Source organism: Homarus americanus, unplaced genomic scaffold, assembly GCF_018991925.1.
Source record: "Homarus americanus isolate GMGI-L3 unplaced genomic scaffold, GMGI_Hamer_2.0 scaffold367, whole genome shotgun sequence".
Taxonomy (NCBI): Eukaryota; Metazoa; Arthropoda; class Malacostraca; order Decapoda; family Nephropidae; genus Homarus; species Homarus americanus.
Window position 1 is genome coordinate 6174574 of NW_024743709.1, and position 6000 is coordinate 6180573.

The window sequence follows — 6000 nt, forward strand, 5'->3', positions numbered from 1 at the left end:
AAAGACAATGTGTAGTTTCTTACAGGTAGACGTCCTGAGGTATACTGTATAGATCAATTGGTTACGTATTGCTGTTGGTGTGTCTCTCAGAATCCTTTAATAATAATAATAATAATAATAATAATAATAATAATAATAATAATAACAAAATAGCAATGACAACAACAACAACAACAATAACAATAACAATAACAACAACAACAACAACAACAACAACAACAACAATAACAATAACAATAATAATAATAATAATAATAATAATAATAATAATAATAATAATATAATAATAATAATAATAATAATAATAATAATAATAATAATAATAATAATAATAATAATAATAGGAAGAGAACAAGAAGGAAAATAAACAGAAAAATGTCAATGTAATTTGTTATAACATTAGTCCGTAAGAATAATGAGACAGACAGAGTGAGATACAGAGAGACAAAGAGACAGTGAGACAGAGGGAGAAGCAGTAAGACAGAATGAAGAGACAACGAGACAAAGGGAGAGACAGCGAGACAGGGAGAGATAGAGAGACAGAGCCAGAGACAGAAACATATCACCGGCTCTGTACACAACGACAACTATCAAGGTGTATCGGCTCGTATATTTTCCCGAGGTCATAATTAATAGATGTTAGTACGCCGTATTCCACTACCATGTAAACAATGGACTCTGCCAGCCAATGGTATTTGTACCCCAGTCTTAGAAATTAATTGCAAATTAAGATAATGGTGGGTGGTGTTCATTAGTGTTTATTATTATTATTATTATTATTATTATTATTATTATTATTATTATTATTATTATTATTATTATTATTATTTTTATTATTATTATTATTATTATTATTATTATTATTATTATTATTATTATTATTATTATTATTATTAGTAGTAGTAGTAGTAGTAGTAGTAGTAGTAGTAGTAGTAGTAGTAGTTTATCATCATCATCATCATCATCATGGTTATTGTCTTTCTTATTATTATTGTTACACAGAATGAACACTGAACACTCGATATTCAGAAGCATTTTTGTAATACGTTAATAAGCAGGTATTGAATCATTAATCACCTGTTATTAAAAGCTATAATACTTTTTTATATCAGTTGTAATCCGGGTAAATAAGAAGCCTTTGATATTCTCAAACAATGCTCTCTCTCTCTCTCTCTCTCTCTCTCTCTCTCTCTCTCTCTCTCTCTCTCTCTCTCTCTCTCTCTCTCTCTCTCTCTCTCTCTCTCTCTCTCTCTCTCTCTCTCTCTCTCTCTCTCCTCTCAGGTGTATGACTTCAGCCAGGACAGTGCCACTCAGGTGTGTGTGTGTGTGTGTGTGTGTGTGTGTTGATGAAGGCTGGAAAGGGGTAGAGGCCAGACACAGGTAGTTCATATAATCAACATTTAATTAAAGCTACATAGTTTTATGCAGTAGTAATGCCATAAATGATATCACGAACTCCGTGTAAGAATTTCCGTCTTTGGGTCGTGTTAGAGTGAGTCACGACTCTTGACCACAGCCTGCACGACTCGGCCCTCTCTCTCCCTCCCACCTTCCCCTCCCTTCCCCTCCCTGGCCCTCATCTCTCCCACGGATTGCCCCCTCCTTGCCTTCCTCCTTTCCTTTTTCTCCCTGGCCCTTGTCTCAGTTGTCTCTCCCTTGTCTCCCTCACTCCTCTCTCTGGCTCTCGTTTCTCCCTCTTCTTCTCTCTTTCCTGTGACAGTAGGCTGGTGGTGGAAGAGTTAGACTACGAAGGGTAAAGAAATATATGTAACTAGCCTCTCCCCAGCTACTTCATCTCGCCCTTGGCCTCTCCCCCCCCCCCCACTTGTCTTCTCCCATTTCCCCTTACACATCTCTCTCGTACGTGACAGAGGGAGGGGGGGTGAAATAAAAAGGGAGAGAGTGGGGAGAAGGGTGGAGGTGGGAGGTAAAAGATAAAGAAAGGTTGTTTACAAGCTACACTATACACTCCCTCATTACGCTGTTATTCATCCACGCCTCTTATCCTTCTTCCTCTCCTTTTATCTTCCTTCTTCCATTCCATCTCATGTAGGGAGAAGTGGACAATTAGGAAGAGATGTAAAAGAAATATGGAAAGAAGAGAGATGATATATTTACCTAACGCCTTAACCACTCCTTAATCACGACAATTTCTCATCCACACGTTTATCCCCGCCCCCCTTCCTTCCCCTCCCTCCATATATATAGCAGTAGGGAAAGAGAAAAAGAGAGAGCGAGAAAGAGAGAGATGAAGAATAGAGGGAGTGTTAGAAGGGAAGGGAATACAACTACACTTACATCTTACGCCTTCCATCTCCTTTCCCGCCGCTTCCCATCCTTCTCCATCCCACCACCTCCTTCATGGATGACAGTGTTGGAAGGAAGTTCAAGGAAGCGAGAGGAGGGAGGACATCTACATCCCTCACTAACCACTCCCTACCTCTCTCTTGTTCATCCTATCACCCCCTCCCTCCCCCCTTTTTTCATATGTGATGATGGGAGAGAGATGAGGGTGGTGAAATGAAGGGAGGGTCTCTACAACCCTCACTGGCCACTCCCTCATCACGACACTCCCTCACCCGTGAGACGCATGAGTCCCGCGCCTCCAGCCTGACCCCCATCACTATGTAACATTGAAGTACTGAGGTGGACATGTCTCTTCCTCTACCTGTGTTATAGCATATCATTTTTTATTTACCTTCCTTCCCTCCCTCCGTCTCTCCCTACCTACTCATCCCTAAATACCCCCATTTTCCTTATTCTCCCCCTCCCCCCCTTAACCATTCCTTACCTCAACTACGGTTCACGATTATCTACCTGGTGCCATCCCCCCCAAAGCACTCCAACCATCCCTTTCCCCCAGGTACTCCCCCTTAATCCCCCTCCCACTCTCGCCTCCTCCGCCGCCTGCACGACTATATCTGGGTCCCGTCCATTCGTCTCTCCCCTCCCCCCTCCTCATTCTTCATTCCTCACGATACAGGAGACCATCTGATAAAACTCAACGCCGTCCTCATCCCCACTCTTATTCCCTCCCTTCCTCCTCCTCTAATCCCACCCCCCCTCCTCCCTCCCTCCCTTCCTCCCACCCCTGTCCCCCAATTCAACTCCCTCCCTCCCTTCCTCCCTCCCTCCTTCCCCTCTCCTTCACGTGACAGGGTGGGGGGTAACATTCCTCCTGTAGTCCAAAGTAACCCATGAATTGAAGAAAGATCCGTCTCTTGGTGAGGTAGGCGAGCAGCTGCCTCTTGACTCACTTCTCCCCTCTTTTCCCTCCTCCTCATACGTTCCCTCACCATCTTTTTCTTCTCCTTTGTCTTCATCTCCTTTATCACCTGACTCTTTCATCCTCCTTTCTCATCACATTCTCCCTCAGTTGCCTCTTTCTCATCGCCTTCAGTTTCCTCTTTTATCTTCTTCGTCTTTCTATCCCCTCCATTCGTCTTCTCTCCCTCGCGTGTTTCGTTATCTTCTTATTCTCTCTCTCTCTCCCTCTCTCGTCTGTTGCGTGTGTTTCATCTTTCCATCCCTGCACACTCTCCTCCACTACCTCCTCCTCTCACACTTTCTCTCACTCCAACACACACTCTCTCCTTCACCTTTCCATCATCACACCTCAAGATAAAAACCTCTAAAATGAGTCACCTGAACCTGGAGGTACCTGTCCAGTTTCTTATCACCTTTACTTTACGTCTCTCTACTTCTTCCCCGTCACTACTTGGTTGATTGCGTTATACCTGGGGGAAAAAATTACGTTTAAAAATAGTTGGAACACATTTGAGACTCTTATAGCTCGGTAGAGTTATTTTCAGTTATTTTTAGTTGGAACAAACTGTTTTTTTTCTAACTTGGCTAATAATTATTTTTTAGGGGGGAGAGGGGGAGTGGAGTCAGTGTTTGGTCCGCTGCGTTCTCACTAAAGAATAATGAAGACTTGTTAGATATTTTTTCTTACATTCATAGTTAGGTAGAAATAATTCAGGCTATGTCTTGTTACCCCTAATACCTCTTGCTTTTCTGACTTCAATGATATTATGTTTTGTTATTGTGAGTAAAGGATATATATTTTTTTTTATGTAGTTGATCGAAGCCACTGATAAATTTTTGGCTATTTTTTTTTTTAGATTACTTATTTTTTGCACAACGAAGGTAAATGTAAGACGATATTCTCCAATTTTATTCTTTTAGTTTTAGAAACGTTATTTTTTTATGTTAGTCGTGCACATTTTCTCCGTTTCTTTTTCTTCTTCCTACCTGTCTGTCGTTTTCTCTTGGTCACGAATACAAATCGTGATATTTTGCCATTTAAATGTGTCCACTTTTTTATCTTCTCTCTCTCTCTCTCTCTCTCTCTCTCTCTCTCTCTCTCTCTCTCTCTTATTTACTACTTTATCCTAGTTTTCATTTACGCCTTTTAATTCCTATTTTAATTTTCCTATTTCTCTTTTCCCTCTCGATTTTTCTCTTTATTTCTGTCACTTTTCCCCCCTCTCTTCCATTTCCTTTCTCTCTCTCTCTTTCTCCCTCCCTACCCTTGCATATTTCCTGTCATATTTCTCTCTCCCTTACCTTACCCTCTTCCCATTTCTTTTCCTCTAAAGCAACCTTCCCTCCCCCACCCTCCATACCCCACCCTCCATTTCTCCCCACTTCATTCTCCTCCACGACCAATAAAATGAACCAATTCTTTCATGGCCAACCTGTAGCCGATATTTTTTCCTCTCTCTCTCTCTCTCTCTCTCTCTCTCTCTCTCTCTCTCTCTCTCTCTCTGATTGTTTATTGGCACCGAATGAAAACAAAATGGCTCACAAAAGACAATGGTACGCTTCACGCAATTCTTTTTTTTTTTCATTTCTGATTTAGAGTCTCACCGAAGATAAAGAAACAAAAGAAATAACAATTGATAGAAAAAAAATCAAAAGAAATAAAAAAAATAAAAAAATAGAATAAATGACAAAATCTCACTTGGCAAAAAAAAAACAGTTTGTGACCCTGATTTTTTTTATGGGATTTATTCCATTTTCCACTTTTGTTTATTTCAGTCCCTTCCTTTTCGGTCTTTCTTTTATATTTGTTTTTCCTCTTTTTATTTGTGTTGTTGCTCCTTTTGTGGTGTTAAGAGTTTTGTGTCTCAGGGGATATATATATGTGTGTGTGGGCTGTGTTGACTATTTCATATATTTCTTTCTTCTCTTTTCTTTCATTCCTCCATTCTTTAGTTTTTTTCAATTTTTGCATCTTGTTCATTATATTTTTGGTTAGTTAACTATACTTATTTTTGTTCTTCATCTGTTCTGTTTTTTGTTATAGATTGTTGTTTTTTTGTTTTTTGGTATTAATATGATTTTTAGTTAGGTTAAGGGATTTTGTATTTAAGGGGTTTTGTACTTAAAGGGATTTTGTACTTATGGAATTTTGTATTTAAGTTTTGCACCTACGTTGAGGGGATTTTAGAATAAGATTAAATCCCTTAGCTATGCAAATACACATCATAACAAACCATTTTTTTTATAAGGAGAAAAACAATTAATCAGCTAGAAATAACCAAAATCTCTCCAGAAGGGTAAATCATTTCAATATATCCAACGAATGCATAAAAAAAATTTTATGGGATGAATATTAATTATCATGAATTATTAAAGCCACTCACACTTCTTCTATAAGCTGACATTGTGCGTTGTAATTTCGAAATGGGGAATATTTCTCTCACAATACTTAGGAATATTGGATAATGTGACCAGTCAATGTAATATTAATGGATTTCGAGAGGAATTCACTCAAAATACATTATGAATAAGTGAATGATAAGAAGAATAACAACAACAACAATGATGATAATAGCAATAATAACAATACTATCAGATTCACTTCGTCATAGTTTCAACTTAAGTATATGAGACTGAACTCGTGGTGTTTTGTTCAGTATACAGGATTGGAATCTTTTCTGGTCATGCTATCTGGAACGGTTTGACTCTCTATAATTCAAGTCAAAGAGTCAG